The following is a 19,833-nucleotide window of genomic DNA, read 5'->3' on the forward strand; positions in this document are numbered from 1 at the left end:
GACTGTTCCTGAAATGTAGTTTAGATGCTGCCATCCTGTTGGTAAGAAGACTTGTGCGGCTTGCGTGGTTTATACAGTATATTGCTGGATTATAAAGTCTGTCCTCAGCAGCAGAGAATAAGGCTTGGCACTGCTTGGTTTCTTAGTACAGATACAGACAGAGAGAACAATCACAGTGGCATTGCACGCTAGCGTCTGACCCTGCAGATCAGCTTCACGTGAGCTGGAGATACTCCCAGATCAGCTGCTTCTGTAGACTTTGTGGAAGCTCTGAACAAAGCAGAAGCTAGGCGCACAAGCTCGTGAATGGATTGGGCATGCATAGAGTCATGGTGGTCAGCATGTCTGGGTCAGCTCTCCACCTCACAGTGCGAAACTGCATGGATAAAAAAGAAAATGAATAACCATAAGGTATCATCACCACTACATACGCTGAGCCTGGTTGCAATGGGAGAAAAAATTTTTCTCCCTCCACTTTTTCTCAAAGATTGACTACTGCAAGTGAATTTACCCAAATGCAGTGGTGATGAATGGGCTGGGAAGCCCCAAGCAGTATCTATGCTTCTCGGGGGGTCTGACACAGGCTAGGGCTCAGGCAAAGTGTGCTATTTCAATGGAAACCAAATCACATGTTTAAAACAAAATGTTTCTTCTGAGTGCTGGAGAGGAGCGTCGGTATTTGTGAGCTTAGAAAACACATCAACTTACCATGAAGTCTATGAAAAGTAATCTTTGTTTTCTTGAAAACAGACTCTTGATTCCTGTCTGTTAGATGAAATGCATTTGCCAAAGTTTTGAAGTTACCTTTTGGTTTGTTTTTCAAGATAAAATGTTTTTAAAGGACTATAAACAGAGTGCTGAAGTTATTTTTTAAAAATTGAATTATCTTGGAATTGTTTATAAACCTCCTCCAAACCATCACAGAATTGGAATAAGGATAAAAATGAGCTCAACGGATTTCAGATGACTGAGCCCAGCTTACCCAAGACTGCAGTGCTCTGCAGAGCTGGTTTCTCTTCACTTTTCTCCCTTAGCAACTCTCTGTCCAAAAATGGCTCCAACATTTTCCAGATAGGAATGTTATGCACTTTAAAAAAATTGTTTTTACTGTTTGCTCAGTTTATTTCAATGTTTTATAAATCTTTAGAATAAAAGAATTAAGATTTGTGAGCAATAGCTACTCCCACAACAAAACCTCTTAAAACTGTGTGGCACTGCTCACTTGGCTCCTATTTCTGTGGGTTTTAGAAGCTGCTGTTTGCAAAGGGCAGGGTTTTTGGTGCTGGGAAATTTTGATGCAATTGGCTGCACATGAGAAGGCCTTTTAAATTCATTGTCTCCGATGACAATGGCAATTATGGAGAAAGGTGTCTTTTAACATGGGAATTTATCCAGTGAGCACTTGCACAGACTGTCTATTCACATGCTTGTATATCTCTGCTGAATATATTCTCTGAGTCAAAGGAGTCTTTGAAAAATTGAGGCGGTAACTTAGAAGCAAGTTTTCAAACTATAGAAGCACAAAGCATTCTGGCGAATGATGATATTTTATTGATTCTTCTGTACATGAAGTTTATATTGCAGATAAGGATAATATTATTTAGTTTCTACAAGTATATATTTCAGAGCATGAACAGAGTTCCTGAGAAAACTTATAACATCATTCTTTTGCCATTTTGGCAGCTGTCTTCCATTTCTCATATTGGAAGTATTCTTATATATGGTAAGAAGCAACACTAATGCTTCCAGAAAAGGAAGAAAGGCATTCCAATTTTAAGTTCATTTGCCTCCTCCATCAGAATTACACAGTATCCTTACACCTCTGCTGTGCTTCTTCATAAACATAGCTTGAGGACTCCAGCCCAGGACCACAATGCAAAATATCATAATTTTCAACATCAGTGTGGCCTTATATCCACCGAGGACCTGATTCTTCCATATTGTTCTTTCAAAAGGTCTTGAGTTTACCCAGAAGGCTGGAATATTTTGGCTCATGTATAGGAAGTGGAACTGAAGCTAAGACTTCCCTGATTACTCAGATAAGCGTCACCTTGGTGGTTTTGAAATTTAAGCATATTTGGACTTTCGGGCTACCAGATACTGCAGCACTAGCACAACAAAATCAATCTATCGATGTAAATTTGGGCAACATCCCAAAAATGTTAGCAGTGTTTTCAGTTTCTGGGGAAAATTTGAAGCATAGGAATAAGCAGTTAGACTTAGAAGAAAAAAAGATATCTTTTCGTCTTTTATTGTATTATTTTTTCAGTATACAATGGAAACTGTTAGGCAGGTATAATTACTGCTATTGTAAATAACGCTGCCTATAATTATGCTATTAGATAATACCCCTGTAAAATAGCAGTATTTTATGGACATGTGACTCTTATTTTATTTTCAGCTCCAGAAATAAGGCATCGTTTGTTTCACTGAAAAGGCTCCTTTAATGGAAAAATCTATTTCTTACATCTGGATTATCAGGTAAACACATATATTATTTCAGCTGACAGTTGAAAAACCACGACACACTGTAAAGAAGTCGAGTGTGTTCAATAAGGGTCCTAAATTCCTGGCAGAGAGTCAAACTGCTCAGGATTTTCAGGGAAACATTTATGGAGATCTGGTAGTGCTCTTTTAAAATGTTATGTTCTTTTAATGTTATTAGAATACCATTCAGTAAACTGCAGAAATGTTTCTTACTGTTTTCCTTTGTTGTCAATGTTGAAATAATAGTTCCACTTTTAGCAAACACTATACAGTTTAGCAGCTCTGTGCCAGAGCGTTGCTTCATTTTTCTGATGAAAAAATATATTTCGTATGAAGTAGGTCAAGGAAATATTCAGTTGCTAATGTTGACTGTCTACTAGTAGAGGATAAGAAAAGGAAATTCTGTATTAATTGTCATCTTACTTTTAATTTTCCACTTACATTTACAAAAACATGACAAAGAATTATAGAAGGGAAAACCATCTTAATACAAAAAAACCCTATTATTCTTACTTTGCCTTAAAAAAACATGAAAAAAGTTTTCAGGTAAATGAGATACACAACAGTAGGTTTAGAAGGAGGGAATCATAATGAAGTTTTATGATTATGCTGTCCTCTTTCAGAGACCTCTTTGCCTAATTCAGGGGTCCCTCAGGCTCTGGTGGGCGACCACTCTTTCCTGGTGGCTGCCATCTAGCTCGGGCAGGTGAATTCATTTGGACTGTCCCGCTCACAGCTAGATGTGGCAATATTGAACAATGTCCTGCTTTTTCACATGGACTTTGGATCCAAATGAAGTTGCAATCTGGTATGGAAATGAAGTATTTAATGTTGGACTGAGAAAGGGAGAAGGACCCTGCTCAGCAGACAACGGTTCTGGTTCTGGTATTGTAGGACAAAAATGGCATGAAAGGCAACTCTGGGCAGAGTCCTTGTTCTGGGATATCTAATTCCCGCTGACTTCACTATGGCTGTGTCTTGACCCTCTCCTCCATATTGTAGATTTAAGTGAGGAGTTACAGAAAAAAAGTTGTGTTTGCCGTTTCTCAAAAATAAATCTAAAAAATATTTTTTGAAAACATTCCTATAAAGCTCTGGTGACTGAGTAAGGCTGTGAAATAAAGCCTACTATGATTTTCATTGTATAGCAAAACTTCTGAGTAACTCAGCTCTTCTCAGAAAAAACATGGCATAATGGAGTGTATAACTGAAAACTTGTCAGTAGTTTAAGAAAAGCAAAGTAAATTAAACTGAAATTAAAACGTAGCTGAACCGTATAAGGTACATAGATATGTGCATTAAGGTTCTTTTTTCTTTCAGTTCAAAATACAGATTTGATAATCTGAAGCTGCAGGGTTTAATTTATCCGTAGCGCTTAATACCTGTGCCACTCTATCCCCATTGAAATAGAAGTTAAACACTGCAGAGAGCAGGGCTAGGTTAACTCTGAGCACTTTGAGTGTTTTTTCTTTTGGCTCAAGAGTCTGTTAGCTGCTTTTATACAGTGTGTTGATTTCTATATGAAAAGGATAAAAAAAGAAAATATACTACATATTCCTAATAAGGAACCATGAAGAATACCTTCTTCACTTGCCTTCTTCATAGATTGTTTTTGCAGGAGTTAAGCTTGGACTTCAACTTCTAAAGTAACTACGTAAGATTTAGATGAAACTGCACTAACTTAGGTATAAAACTACATTACTTTATGATTTCTTCCTGAAGATTTTTACCTAAATGTTCATTATTTTGAAGATTTCTTCCAATAAAATGTTAATCTTTGATAATTTTTTCTCATTAAGCTGCCTCAGTATTGAATTTCATGTTATGATTATTTCTCAAAGTCATTCTGCTGGTGGACGACAGGTTAACCATGAGCCAGCAGTGTGCCCTGGCTGCAAGAAGGCCAATGGGATCCTGGGGTGCATTAGGAGGAGCGTGGCCAGCAGGTCGAGGGAGGTTCTCCTTCCCCTCTACACTGCCCTAGTGAGGCCTCATCTGGAGTACTGTGTCCAGTTCTGGGCTCCCCGCTTCAAGAAAGATGAGGAGCTACTGGAGAGAGTCCAGCAGAGGGCTACGAGGATGATGAGGGGACTATAGCATCTGTCCCACAGGAGACCTGAGGGAGCTGGGCTTGTTCAGCCTGAAGAAGAGAAGGCTGAGAGGGGACCTTATAAATGCTTACAAATATCTGAAGGGTGGGTGTCAGGAGGATGGGACCAGACTCTTTTCAGTGGTGCCCAGCAACAGGACAAGGGGCAATGGGCACAAACCGAAGCATAGGAAGTTCCATCTGAACATGAGGAAGAACTTCTTCCCTCTGAAGGTGACGGAGCACTGGAGCAGGCTGCCCTGGGAGGTTGTGGAGTCTCCTTCTCTGGAGATATTCAAGATCCGCCTGGACAAGGTCGTCTGCTGCGTGCTGTAGGTGACCCTGCCTGGGCAGGGGGGTTGGACTAGATGACCCACAGAGGTCCCTTCCAGCTCCTGCCATTCTCTTATTCCGTGATTCTGTGATTCTGTGATTCTGTGATTCTGTGATTCTGCTGCAACACAAAGGCCAATAAGACAATCAGTAAGAGAATACTGCTAAAGACATTATATTCTTTTTCCTTCATGTCACTGCAGCCAGATTCCTTCAATAAGTCTTTCTTGCCACAGAGTAAGCTATTTAAACGTATGAGTCTCAGATTTGCTTAAGGCAAGACCTTTTAAAAGTGCGTTTATTACAACTCTCCTTAAAACAGCTTAATGAGTAAAGGCAGCCAGGAAAAAGAATAGAAAAGGGTGTTATTACTGGCATTTAAACTGAGCAAAACCACATTCACTGTTTACGGTGGAGAAATATTTTGTGGCCGTGAAGAAAAGATTCATCCTGAAGGGTATACTTTGTCACTGCAAGTTAAAGCTTTCTGCCCTGCTCAGGCACTATGTAAGAAATAGTTTTGCCATCTCTGACCTACTGTTGCTCAATGCCCTTCTGCTCTTTGATATGGGAAAACTGGCTGCCAGACTCTTCTCCCTGAAGTGCCAATTAGTTTGGAATTGATTTTTACACTTCTGTGATAGGTGTGAAAACATGGGCAAAGATGACGAAGGCATTCTAATTTGTTTTAATGAAGGAGGATTTATTAGAATTCGTGTAATCACCATACCTCTTATTTTGGTTGCATCACCTAATTGTCTGGCATTTTCCAATACTGTATCATCCTCATCCAGTAGCATTTTGTTTTGTAAATTGACAGTTCATTCAACTTGCAAATGTAAGTTGAATTTAGATGCTTCTAATTAGTTTTTAATCTCACCAATCTAATGAGAGGCCCACTGTGGAAAGAGGTAGCCTTGAAAGATTTCTTTCAGTTTGAGAATTGCTAGGATGAAGTCAGTGTCTGACAATTTGTCATTGTTTATCCTTCAGTCTTACTCTTCACATGTGTGTTGTCAGCACTATCTTCTTGGGTCATGCTCAGTAGCAGTAGTGTCTCTGGACCTTTAAAGGTGGAATACGTGAGCACTTCAATCAACAAAATATTATGAAAACATTTTTCATCTCCGTATTTCTCCTTGGTGAGCTGGGCTTTTCTTGACAGTAAAGGTTAACAGTGTAAGTGTACTACTTAAGAAAAGGTATAGATCTTGCCACTGAAAGAGAAAGATCAATTCAATTTATGCCGCGTGAGGCCTCAGAGAGCTGTTCACAAAGCTGAGTTGGTATTATTAGTACAGCTGTAATTCTTACCATGTATGAGATCTCTCTGCTGATTTTATTTGATGTCTTTATGCTCAGTGCCATGTGAGTGGAACTGTCATGACAAAAATGGGACATGTGCTACCAGTGCTATGTACAAGCTTCTCAGAAGGTTAATGGTTTTATGGGGACTTCAGCTGCTTCCTCAACAGGTGAGAAAACCCATATTTATAACCCTGCTGTTTTAGTTTAAGATGGCTAGGGAAAACATCTGAAAACATCCCAAAATAAGATGTTGCGGCTTTAACAATGAAAAATAAAACGTAACCCAGTCTGAGCAATTAGCAAGCGATGCCTATTCAGATAATCTATGTTTTGACATATACAAGATTTAAACTCAATGATAATATGAGAGCAGTAGATGCACAGAGTAAATACCATGATAGACATGGAGGAAGATTTCATCTCAGAATTTCACACAACACTTTACAAATCATAATGAATGCAACTGCTCACACAAACAGAGCAGTATTTGTCTTTCTGACTTATACATCAAGTTCTTTCTTCATTATTGTGATGTATTGTCTTTTTTGGATGGAATTCCAAACTTAATTCTTACTTACTCTTGAAGGATCAGCAATTCGATAAATATTAAAATCAATGTGGAACCTTACACCTACAACTAGATCATTGAATGTAAAACCCAGACATTTCCACTCAAACCGGAGATATTTTCGTCTTCTGAAATACATTTTTTTCTTCCTGCATTACAAATCCACTGAAGAATGTTACATGTTCCAAACTGCTGAAGTTTCCTTTTTCATTTGTTGGCTGTTTACGGCTTTTAACTCTATTGGTTATTTTGTTTTAAGGTAGTAGTTGTTCTGCAATAAATTTCATCAATTTTCAGGCAGTGATGAGAGAAATGCAATGAGAATGATGGTCAGGATATTTTATTTCTCAGTGTGCTTTATAATTGCAGGATGTTTCTGTCTTTTCCTGAATATATTCAGTGTGGGCACACCCTGTAGTTGGGTTGTTACCAATCCCATCATCTCTTCAAAAGAAAGCAGCATTTGTTTGCCTGTTGGACCAGACTTAGCTGAGCATGACCATAACCAAAAAGAAAGATGTTTCAAAGGGTGGTTCCCACTAGAAAAAAAAAAGACACTGCAGAAGACAGTATTCCTCCTGTCTATAACCATGGCTAAAAATATTATCCAGAACAACAAACAAGTTACTTCTCCACTGCACTACAGAAGAATGAAATCTGTTGCAGGTTTTAAGACTGCTGAGAGCATTGTTTCTGTATAATGTGGTTTTTTCTCAAATTATGGAAAATTCCCCAATTGTAAACTAAACGGAAAATTTATCTACCAAATATATAATATGTTTGCATCATTGCCAGCATGCATACTGACTGTCTAGAGTGGAAGGCTGAACAGGCCTAGTTACTATCTTGCTGTTGTCCAGACTGTTGAACTCCTTGGCACAGTTTTAGCCTATGCCAATGACCACTCTGTCAAATAATACCTGGGCATGATTTGGGGGACAAGACAGGCCAGGAGGTCTTTCATTTGGGGCTTCAAATAAGGCCACTGGAAGGAAACAATTTTTCACCTGTATGGGCAGAAAGCAGACTGTGCTGCTCTCAGGGCTAGAGAATGGGATTTGGCCTTAAGTACTAGATTTACTCTGGGCTTGGGCCATGCTGTGTAAGTACACGTACTTGCCAGTATCTCCTGGGACATGGAAGTAAAGCTGCACAGGCTCACTGACCGAAAATGTTGCAGAGGTCCTGTAGCCTCAGTTAGTCTCTCTCCAGTGACATTTGTGCCTAGACCACTCTTCTTTTTCTTGGACTAGTGATACCCAAAGGAAAATTCATCCCAGTGAAAATGGGATTAATGCCAAACCAAATGCTCAATGCAGTGCAGATATCTGGATGCATGAGGCATACACTTTCTCTGATATATCTGGTTGTAGACCTCTTTTGAATTGTTTTTATGAATCTGAGAGAGAAAAAAACAACATTATAATCAGCCTCAAAGAAAACTGCTGACAGGAAGCTTCACAAATCTGGGGCTGGAGTGATAAAGTTTGATAAGCTAAAGCAGCAGTAAATAATGAGCTTATCCCTTGAAGTCTGTATACATGTATGAAAATTCCCAAAGTTTTTTAAAACTTGTGATTGACACAACATTGAATGCTTGGAAGCTTGCTTGCTTACAGTCTGGATAGGAACCAAATCTCTCGAAAATTTGGCAACTTGAAGGTACAATCCAGATGGTTATGGCATGGGACCAATAGTGACACGGAAGAGAAAAGCTAAACAGCAGACCAGCATAATCATCTTTCCAAGAAAAACGATTGGTTAGTCTATGCAGGAGACAGAGTCCAATGTTTGTTTTGTTTAGATCATGCGTTGTGTAAATTGTGATGTTGTTGTTTTGTTTTGTTTTGTTTTCTAGTAGGTAATGTGGTCTCATCCATCAGTTTTCACCGTACTGTACAGATGGAGGTATCAGGTGGTAAAGTTGACACTGGGGATGTTCACAGGCTCACTGCCCTTTAAGTCACAGATGGTTGCCGACCTAAAATGCAATGTTGTCTGTTAAATGTGTCATTTGCTTTCTGGTGAATTCTTTGGTTTACAATTAAATGGAAAAATATTTGGCATTGACTGCTCAGACTAGAGTCGGTGGCTGGCCATTATTTCTGGCAAAAATGTTATTTCTCTATTTTCAATAAGCCAACTTACTGAAAATGTTTTCCAAAGGAAATGTAGTACATGTTGATGTTTCAGGATCTTGTCAAGATTTAGTGCTACCTTTCCAGGGTGGTACCTCAGAAGTGAAGTCATCAAAATCTTCCGTTAATAGAATTTTCACTTCTAAAATCAGGACTCTATTTAGACAAATCCTTTGCTTGGAAAGCAGCAAATACACTGTGCTCAGCTTCCGCTCCTGTACCCATACTGATTACAGTCTCAATATGTTTCCCCTGTAGTTAAATGTCTTTGATATGAATCACTTCCATGCATTCCTGAGAAATATCACTTGGAAGGGCTGCAACCTACTGTTTTCACTCCCTTGCACTTGTTAGATTACACAGTGAGCAATGGGATGATTTTTTTTTTCCTAGAAATGTTTTGGGGGATAATTATTACAATTGATAAAGGAAAAGCAAATTACAACTTACACCAATCTGTCTGGCCTTCTCTGATATGCAGCTAAGGTAGTTTTACACTTCTGAAATGAATGTAAAAAATAACTATTTTGGTTTTTTAAAAGCATACATACACTTTGTCAAGATGTTGACTACTTTCCAAGCTGTAGGACAATAAAGAATCAGGCAGTAGAATGTTGTCTGTTGAACTCTAAATCTTATTCTGCTCTACAAATCTCTCCAGTGAAAGTCTGGAAAAAACTTTAAGATGCTGACAATGTCATGTGTTATTTCAAACAACAATGTATGGAAATCTGAGGGTGCAGCAAAATGTACTTTATCAAGAAAATTATAGATGATTGATTTAAGTTCTGTACAGCAAACAAAAAGAAGGGAACAGTGCTATGGCAGGGAATGAGCACCCGTTTCTCTCAGTAGGTTCTCATGGGGGACTTCAGTCACCCTGACATCAGCTGGGAAGATCATACAGCTAGGCATTCGCAATCCAGGAGGTTCCTACAGAGCATCGATGATAACTTTCTGATGCAAGTGGTAGAGGAACCAACAAGCAAAAGTGCTCTGCTGGACCTTGTATTAACAAACAAAGAGGGACTGGTGGAGGATGTGAAGGCTGGAGGTAGACTCGGCTGCAGTGACCATGAAATGGTGGAGTTCAGGATCCTGCGTGAAGGAAGCAGGGCAATAAGCAGAATCAAAACCTTGGACCTCAGGAGGACTAACTTTGGCCTCTTCAAGGAGCTACTGGGAGGAATCCCATGGGACAGGGCTCTCGAAGGCAGTGGGGTCCAAGAGGTGCTGGTCGCTCTTTAAACATCACTTCCTCCATGCTCAGGAGCGGTGCATCCCCCTGAGAAAGAAATCGAGCAAAGGAGGCAGGAGATCTGCATGGTTAAACAAGGAGCTTCTAGCGGAGATCAGGTGGAAGAGAAAGATAAGTGGAATATGGAAAGAGGTGCAGGCCACTTGGGAAGAATACAGGAATGTGGTCAGAGCATGCAGGGATGCAACGAGGAAGGCCAAGGCCCACCTGGAATTGAGGCTGGCAAGGGATGTCAAAAACAACAAGAAGGGCTTCTTCAAGTACATCAGCAGCAAAAGGAAGTCTAGGGACAATGTGGGGCCACTGCTGAATGAGGCGGGTGTCCTGGTGATGGAGGATGCAGAGAAGGCAGAGCTACTGAATGCCTTCTTGGCTTCAGTCTTCAGTGCTAAGACTGGCCCTCAGGAATCGGAGGCACTGGAGGTAAGAGAAGAAGCCCACAGAGAGGATGACTTTCCCTTGGTCGAGGAGGACTGCGAGAGGGATCGTGTAAGCGATCTGGACGTCCACAAATCCATGAGCCCTGATGGAATTCACCCACGAGTGCTGAGGGAGCTGGCGGATGTCATTGCTGAGCCACTCTCCATCATTTTGAGAGGTCCTGGAGGACAGGAGAGGTGCCCGAGGACTGGAGAAAGGCCAACGTCACTCCAATCTTCAAAAAGGGCAAGAAGGAGGACCCAGAGAACTACAGGCCAGTCAGCCTCACCTCCATCCCGGGAAAGGTGATGGAGCAGCTTGTCCTGGAGGTCATCATCAAGCAAGTGGAAGAAAAGAAGGTTATCAGGAGCAGTCAACATGGATTCACCAAGGGGAAATCATGCCTGACCAATCTAATAGCTTTCTACGATGGCATGACTGGCTAGGTAGATGAGGGGAGAGCCGTGGATGTTGTTTACCTAGACTTCAGGAAGGCTTTTGACACGGTCTCCCATAATATCCTCCTAGTGAAGCTCAGGAAGTGTGGGCTAGAAGAGTGATCAGTGAGATGGATTAAGAACTGGCTAAATGGCAAAACTCAGAGGGTTGTCATCAGTGGCGCCGAGTCTAGTTGGAGGCTGGTAACTAGTGGTGTCCCTCAGGGGTCAGTACTGGGCCCAGTCTTGTTTAACTTCTTCATCAACGACCTGGATGAAGAGTTAGAATGTACCCTCAGCAAGTTTGCTGATGACACCAAACTGGGAGGAGTGGTAGATACACCAGAAGGCTGTGCTGCCATTCAGTAAGACCTGGACAGGCTGGAAAGCTGGGCAGAGAGGAACCTGATGAGGTTCAGCAAGGGTAAGTGCAGGGTCCTGCACCTGGGGAGGAACAACCCCATGCATCAGTACAGGCTTGGGGTGGACCTGCTGGAGAGCAGCTCTGTGGAGAAGGACCTGGGTGTCCTGGTGGACAACAGGTTGACCATGAGCCAGCAGTGTGTCCTGGTTGCCAAGAAAGCTAATGGGATCCTGGGATGCATTAGGAGGAGTGTGGCCAGCAGGTTGAGGGAGGTTCTCCTTCCCCTCTACACTGCCCTAGTGAGGCCTCATCTGGAATACTCTGTCCAATTCTGGGCTCTCCACTTCAAGAAAGATGAGGAGCTACTGGAAAGAGTCTAGCGGAGGGCTACGAGGATGATGAGGGGACTGGAGCACCTCTCCTACGAGGAGAGGCTGATGGAGCTGGGCTTGTTCAGCCTGAAGAAGAGAAGGCTGAGAGGGGACCTTATAAATGCTTACAAATATCTGAAGGGTGGGTGTCAGGAGGATGGGGCCAAACTCTTTTCAGTAGTGCCCAGTGACCGGACAAGGGGCAATGGGCACAAACTGAGGCACAGGAAGTTCCGTCTGAACATGAGGAAGAACTTCTTCCCTCTGAGGGTGATGGAGCCCAGGAACAGGCTGCCCAGGGAGGTTGTGGAGTCTCCTTCTCTGGAGATATTCAAGATCCGCCTGGACAAAGTTGTCTGCTGCCTGCTGTAGGTGACCCTGCTTGGGCAGGGGGTTTGGACTAGATGACCTGCAGAGGTCCCTTCCAGCCCCTGCCATTCTCTTATTCCATGATTCTGTAGTGTTGTCCAGCAACAGCTTATAGTAATAACTGTAGTTTTGCATTACTAACACTTGCACACAGGGTCCACATCAGCATTTGCTTCTTTTATGTGAAAACACATAAACAAATTAGAAACAAGGAGCCAATATGTACCGCACAAGAGCTCTCCCTTTAGACATGGAACTTCTGTTTTAATTCTGTTTCTAAGAAAGTATTTAGCCACCTCCCTCCACAACACAGGCACTTCTTATGGTTAGCTGACACTCTGTGTAACTAGTTGCTTGGAAACATCAGGCTGTTGGTAGCTTTTCCTAGTTTGTGGCTGGAATGTGAAGACAACTGAAATAGTCGTCTAATTACTTTCTTTTATGGAGGGTATGCAAAAAAGCTTTTGTCTGCTGTTCTGAGTGGAGAAGTGTGAAATCTAACTCTTTGTAACACATTTCTAGTTATTTTTGTGTTGGTTAGGAATACTGTCAGAAGACTTAAAAAATAAATCCTAAGATTTATTTTGGGCTCTTCTTCTTAACAGATTGAATCCACTAAAATAATATGAAATACAATAAATGGTGAGTTAATGATCTGAAAACTCTGTAGTGTAGAACATCTTTGGATCTCATAAAAGGCTTTTGATGTATCTACTGAACAGCATCGTGTGCTTCTGCTCTCAGATAAAGAAACATCTTCTCTAAAGAGAAAATTATGTGTTATGAGGATGAAACCAGAAGCAGAAGGGTTTGTTTCTTTTTATTAATCACAATTCTAGTATGCCATGACTGGTATTTGTGACTCTGGGAAAATTTATAGAATTTGACTGTCAAAGGAAGAACACTAGTTTTTAATAGCTGTCTTTAAAATGGTGTTTGGGGAAGAGATATTTTTTTCCTGCTTGTATTGAACCATGGGGTGACTTCTGTCTTTGATTACACCAATGAAGATGCAAACCAGACCTTTAGTAACTTCCTCTGAAGAAGCTGCTTTTTATATCCTCTGTACTTGCAGTCTATCTTTAGCACACTCCTTTTTCTTTTGCTTTCAAACCATGTTTTGCTTAGCGAACAGTAAGGACATCTTTCCCTGTGTGAGTGACTACGCAGAGCTCTGTCATGCGAAAGTCATTGTCTTATCTGGAGAATGAGGGTGTAGAGCCAAGAGCAGAATTAGAGCAGAGAGTTACGAGATGGCCAGCAAGGGCTGCCAGCTGTTTCAAATGGCAAGGTGAGTTAGATCATAGTCTTTCATACACACTGATTGTTCTTGCTTTTATTTAATAATATTAACCAGTTATATCAGCATCCATTTGCATGAGATCTAGGCTAAGAGAGAGAACAGACACTGATGGTCATCTTGGAGAAAAAAGGAAATGCTAAGGAAATGGTTCAGCAGAAAGCTTTTATACTAATAAATGGATCTGCTCCCTGAAATGAGACTTCTTGGTTGGATGGCAACTTACTAAGAAATCGGAACACATCACCTTTAAAGAAACCACACGTGGACATAATATTGTTTATCATGCCGAAAATAGAATCTGAAAACTCCAAAAGGGATAGCTAACACCACAATCTGTGATGCATACAGGTAATATAATGAGCTTTGTGAAACACGTTACATCAACTGGGAATGCGCTGAGCAGCTCGTGAATGAATGCCAGCCTTTAGGAGGTTGTCAGTTCAGTATATGAATGGGAGACATTTTATTTAGCGGTGTTGCTATTCCACAGACTGCTAATACCAAATGCTTTGTTGTCTTCCTGCAGACATTCTCATGAGGAAGATTTCTTGCTCTGTATCTGTCTTCCTTTCTCATGCGGCGTTTCCTGTTACCATAAGCCTAGCAACACTTCTGGTTGTGACGTCTGCTACAGGCTACCCAGCCAGGAAGTCTGAGTGGATGAGACTGTCTATAGACAGATAGGAGCAGCCTCACATTCATGAGCCTTGGTCCTCATGGGGGACTTGAACCACTCCAATATCTGCTGGAGGGACAACACAGCAGACCATAAGCAATCTAGGACATTCCTGGAATGCATCAATGATAACTTCCTTCTCCAAGTGGCAGGGGAGTCAACGAGTAGAGGTGCTATGCTGGACCTTGTTCTCACCAACAAGGAGGGGCTGGTGGGAAATGTGAAGCTCAAGGGTAACCTTGGCTGTGGTGACCATGAAAAGTCAGAGTTTAGGATCCTTAGGGCAGCGAAGAGGGTGCACAGCAAGCTCACCACCCTGGGCTTCAGGAGACCAGACTTTGGCTTCTTCAGGGATCTGCTCGGTAGAGTAGCATGGGATGAAGCCCTGGAGGGAAAAGGGGGCTCAAGAAAGCTGGTTAATATTCAAGGATCACCCCCTCCAAGCTCAGGAGCAATACAGCCCGACAAAGAGGAAGTCAGGCAAAAACTTTAGGAGGCCTGCATGGATGAACATGGAGCTCCTGGACAAACTCAACACAAAATGGAAGCCTACAGAGGGTGGAAGCAAGGACAGGTAGCCTGGGAGGAATACAGAGAAATTGTCCAAGCAGCCAGGGAGCAGGTTAGGAAAGCTGAAGCCCTGATAGAATTAAATCTGGCCAGGGACATCAAGAGCAACAAGAAAAGCTTCTATAGGTACATCATCGGTAGAAGTAAGACTAGGGAAAATGTGGGGGCTCTCTCTGGAAGGAAACAGAAGACTTGGTTACCCAAAATATGGAGAAGGCTGAGGTACTCAATGATTTTTTGGTCTCGGTCTTCACTGGCAAGTGCTCCAGCCACACTGCCCAAGTCACAGAAGACGAAGGTAGGGACTGGGAGAATGAAGAACTGCCCACTGTAGGAGAAGATCAGGTTCATCTCAGGAACCTGAAAGTATACAAGTCCATGGGATCTGATGAGATGCATGCATGGGTCCTAAGGGAACTAGTGGATCAAGTTGCTAAGACAATATCCATCATATTTGAGAAGTCATAGCAGTCTGGTGAAGATCTCAGTGATTGGAAAAGGGGAAATATAACCCCCGTTTTTAAAAAGGGAGAAAAGGAAGACCTGGGGAACTACAGGTCATTCGGTCTCACCTCTTTGCCTGGCAAGATCACAGAGTAGATCCTCCTGGAATCTATGCTAAGGCATATGGAAAATAAGGACGAGACTGGTGACGGCCAACATGGCTTCACTAAGCGCAAATCACCCCTGACAGATTTGGCAGCCTTCTACAATGGGGTTACATCATTGCTGGATAAGGGAAGAACAACTGATGGCACCTACATGGCCTTGAGCAAAGTATTTGGTACTGTCCCGCATGACACCTTTGTCTCTAAATTGGTCGTGGATTTGATGGATGGACCACTTGGTGGATAAGGAATTGGCTAGATGGTCGCACTCAAAGAGTTGTGGTCAATGGCTCAATGCCCAGGTGGAGACCAGTGATGAGTGGCACTCCTCAGGGATCGGTATTGGGACCACTGTTGTTTAACGTCTTTTTCAGCAACATGGACAATGAGATCGAGTGCACCCTCAGCAAGTTTGCCAGCAACACCAAGCCATGTGGTGCAGTCAACACACTGGAGGGAATGGATGCAATCCAGAGAGACCTTGACAGGCTTGAGAGGTGGGCCTGTGTGAACCTGAAGAAGTTCAGCAATGGGTTGTGGCAACCCCAAGCACAAATACAGGCTGGCTGGAGAATGGATTGAGAGCAACTCTAAGGAGGAAGACTTGGTGGTACTGATGGAGAAAAACTGGACATGAGCCAACAATGTGCACTTGCAACCCAGAAAGCCAACCATATCCTGGGCTGCATCAAAAGAAGCATGGCCAGCAGGTTGAGGGAGGGGATTCTGCCCCTCTCTTCCACTCTGGTGAGACACCGCCTGGAGTATTGTGTCCAGTTCTGGAACCCTCAGCACAGGAAAGACATGGACCTGTTGGAGAGGGTCCAGAGGAGGGCCACAAAAATGAACAGAGGGCTGGAACACCTCTCGTATGAGGAAAGGCTGAGAGAGTTGGGGTTGTTCAGCTTGGACAAGAGAAAGCTCCGGGGAGACCTTACAGCAGCCTTCCAGTACCTGAAGGGGGCCTATAAGAAGGCTAAGGAGAGACTGTTTACAAGGCCATGTACTGATAGGACAAAGGGTAATGGTTTTAAGCTTAAAGAGGGGAGGTTTACATTGGATCTAAGAAAGAAATTCCCTACTATGAGGGTGGTGAGGCAGTGGAACAGGTTGCCCAGAGAAGCAGTGCATGCCCCATCCCTGGCAGTGTTCAAGGCTGGTTGGATGGGACTTTGAGTAACTTGGTCTAGTGGAAGGTGTCCCTGCCCATGGCAGAAGAGTTTGAACTAGATGATCTTTTAGGTCTCTTCCAACCCAAACCATTCCTTTCCATGATCCTATGACTGCACAATACTTGTTTTAACTGGAAAATCGTCAGTTCCTTTAATACAAAACTTTTCTCCTTCTCCCAGGCACTCATCACTGCTGCTTTTGATGCTGCTACCATGGGTGAGGTGGCCAAAGAGCTAGTTTTGCTCCCACCACAACCTCTTCATCCAAGGAGCACTGTGGCACTTGACACCTGAGCAGGCTAGATAAACCAGGTGAGGAGAGCCAGGCATCAGTGTAGTGGGTCTGGTTATCTTGGTCATAATACTGCCTTGGAATTGGACTATACTTCATATTGCTGTATTGACAAGGCCTAAAAACCCTGATTTGTATTTCAGGCTTTCTATAGAACATTCAAAAAAGAGCAGAATCATTGACGTTGGAAATATCAGACAACTTGATTTTTTTCTGATACTTACTTTTTTTTTCCTTCATCCCATACATCAAATCCATAGTTGTTTTTTTTTAAAAAAAGGGGGGCAACAAGGATTTTAGGTTGAAGTAATAATATGTTCTGAAATTATCATTGTGCTACCTCCAGTGAATTAGCCATTCATAAGCAGTATTATTCTACTGTACAGTAACAGTATTTATTGTTATTTTTTCACTTTCCTTAATAGCTTACTTAAAAAATATTACTTTTCAATGTTGATGATGTAAACAAACAGCAACAGGACTTGTTTGAAAGTACATTTGTGAAGTGCCTCGTGTTTTTTACAATAAAACATTGACCTGTGTTCATGCAACACTTAGGGTTATATGAGGATTGTGTGCACACATGTATGACAGAAATGGCCCTACTAAGAATTTTTAAATGACTGTTTCAATGGCAAGCTTCTACATTGCTATCTATTAAATCAACTCTCTGCAGACTGAACTCTCCCTGGGAACATGGTCAGAGCTGTAATGGGAAAAGACAAACTTAAAGATGTTTGACTGATGAAAATTGTAAAGAGACCCAGAACAGCAAACCACCTCTTCCATGCAACTTAAGGTACAAGATATAGAATGGCAGAGACAAAATAATCACAGTGTCAAAAACGAAAAGGACAAATTTCATCTGCACAAGAAATGAGAAAAAGACTGCCAGTCTGAACTTGGAGACAAGCACAAGCCAGAGCCAGAAGAAAGTGGCAAAACAGCTATGAATAACTCAGAGAGAGAAAATCTCCGCCGTAAATTTTAGTATTTAAATAATCTATAAAATTGGATCTTCCATTAAAAAGAAAATAGAAAATTAAAAGTTTTGCACTCTTTCTCTGTGTTTCTGAAGAATTAACATTTTTGAAGGTTTAATCTTAGATCTTTCTATGTCCATAAGTGGGATTACCTTACTCCCACCCTATTTATAATGTAATATTTTGTTCTACCCATGCACAGAAGCACTTGTCATAGTCCCTCCTTAACTATCCGCATGAGAACTGGAATATGGACCTTTTTACCACCTCCTGGCAGTGACTCATTTTTCCTAGTGTGTAATGCCATTCCTTGTAAGCGTTCTCCCAACATGTTCTTCCCCTTTGGAACAGTATTTGTCCACTACTTAGACAAATTCATTCTGTACATCAGATTAGAAATCCATAACATAAAGACGTTTCTTGATTTCACTGCATTTCTGAAAGCTGAGGAGGGGGTTGGTCACAGGGCTGGCATTTGGGAGGACTAGGGTTTCTTTTGGGTCCATTCTTTATTTTTACTATTATTTTAATGCATCACTTGTATGTATTTATTACTGACATTGCACTTTAAAATAGCTTGTTAAAATGTATGTTACACTTGGGAACCCTTGGGATCTGATCTGGACACAAGTATGATCGTTAGAGTTTGGTGCAGTATTCACTCAGACCAATGGATATCTCACAGAAGACTTGGACTGCAGCCTAAACTCTTACATCTAAGATGAGCTTAAGAAGCTGTGCATTGTTTCCATATATCATCACTTATCAGGTAAAAAGTTATGAAAGCATCCAAATTCTGAGAACAATTTTTGGTTTTCAGACAGAATAAATAATTTTAAAACTGTAGAGGCTGCCTGTGTAAAGAGAAAGCATGAACAAAGTTTCAAACCAATATATATTGAATTATGTGGGAGATAAAGTCCAGAACAAGTTTAAGATATAAAATGTAGTTTCAACCATAGCAGTTTTGCTAAATATATACTGCTGAAATTGGAAACCTGTACACAAAAGCAATTCAAATAGACCCTTTTTCTGAAAAATCTAGAAATATGCGTGTGCTGCATCCCAGTTCTCAACCGAGATAATTTCCCCTTTTTAATGTATGAAATCCTTGATTTCTATTAAATAAATTAGGCCTCATAAACATCTGATAGTCATTTTCATTTAGATGTAGGAAAATGGGTGACCGAGAGTTATTACTCAGCATATTGTATGTTCCTGTAAGTGTAATGAGCTTGGTATTTGCTTTCATCTAGTTTTCTACTCTCTATGCTTTGTATACAGACTAATGAGAGAAATATGGGTTATATGAATTGGAGTTGTCTGGTTTTGTTTCTGCATCTTATTGAATTTTTCTGTAAGTTTACTGTGTTTGACTTGTATTCTTCTCCATTATGGGGTAAAATATTATTTTGAAAACTTCCTTCCAAAGTGAAGCCTAACAATTTTCTGGATTGAACTCGGGAGTATATTCAGTTACTGGGATATTTTTATAATGACACAAAAAATGAGATGATTAAACATCTACCCAGGACTCACATGGTTTTTCACTACTATTGAGTTGCATATATAAAAGTGCATAATCAGAAGTTCTATCAAAGTCTTTTATAGCATGTCACAGAGATTGGTTAAGATTGTTATACAATTCATGCAGAGTTCTCTAGTAAGTAAATGAAGTTTGCAGATGTTTTTTTCTGTTGATACTAGAGCCCAAATCTCTGGAAACACAAGCTTTAGTAAGCTTGACTATTTCTAAAGAAAAAAGAAACTCATGTGTTTATACAAACCCTCTGAGCACTTATATACACAGATGTTAAACCATATGTTCAGGAATATCTGATAGAATATGTAGATTTCACATGTATCCAAAGGGAAAATTGACTATGGCATAAGAAAAAACTCCTTCCTAACTCATAGATCCATGGAGGGAAAAGAACCTAGTTGTAAGGAGACAACTTGGAAGGAGAGAGCAGAAATAAACTGAACTGATTCTTGATATCTGTCAATGTCCCATACTATGTTTATTGCATCAGAAGCTGTAAGAAACCTGAAAATCTCAAGGAACAGAGTAATTGTTTTGAGGGGTA

General features: G+C 41.2%; 1 long non-coding RNA gene across 1 annotated transcript in view; it reads left to right on the forward strand.

Annotated features, from left to right (window-relative positions):
- The window catches only part of LOC142358795 (uncharacterized), a 72,285-nt gene extending 54,563 nt beyond the window's left edge, over positions 1 to 17,722 (forward strand). The window contains exons 3-6 of the long non-coding RNA XR_012761854.1: positions 2,402 to 2,481; positions 6,272 to 6,384; positions 16,652 to 16,783; positions 17,440 to 17,722. This is a non-coding gene — a long non-coding RNA (uncharacterized LOC142358795). The remainder of the gene's footprint in view (positions 1 to 2,401; positions 2,482 to 6,271; positions 6,385 to 16,651; positions 16,784 to 17,439) is intronic.
- The last annotated feature ends 2,111 nt before the right edge of the window (positions 17,723 to 19,833 follow it).

Source organism: Opisthocomus hoazin, chromosome 2 (assembly GCF_030867145.1).
Source record: "Opisthocomus hoazin isolate bOpiHoa1 chromosome 2, bOpiHoa1.hap1, whole genome shotgun sequence".
NCBI classification, from domain to species: domain Eukaryota; kingdom Metazoa; phylum Chordata; class Aves; order Opisthocomiformes; family Opisthocomidae; genus Opisthocomus; species Opisthocomus hoazin.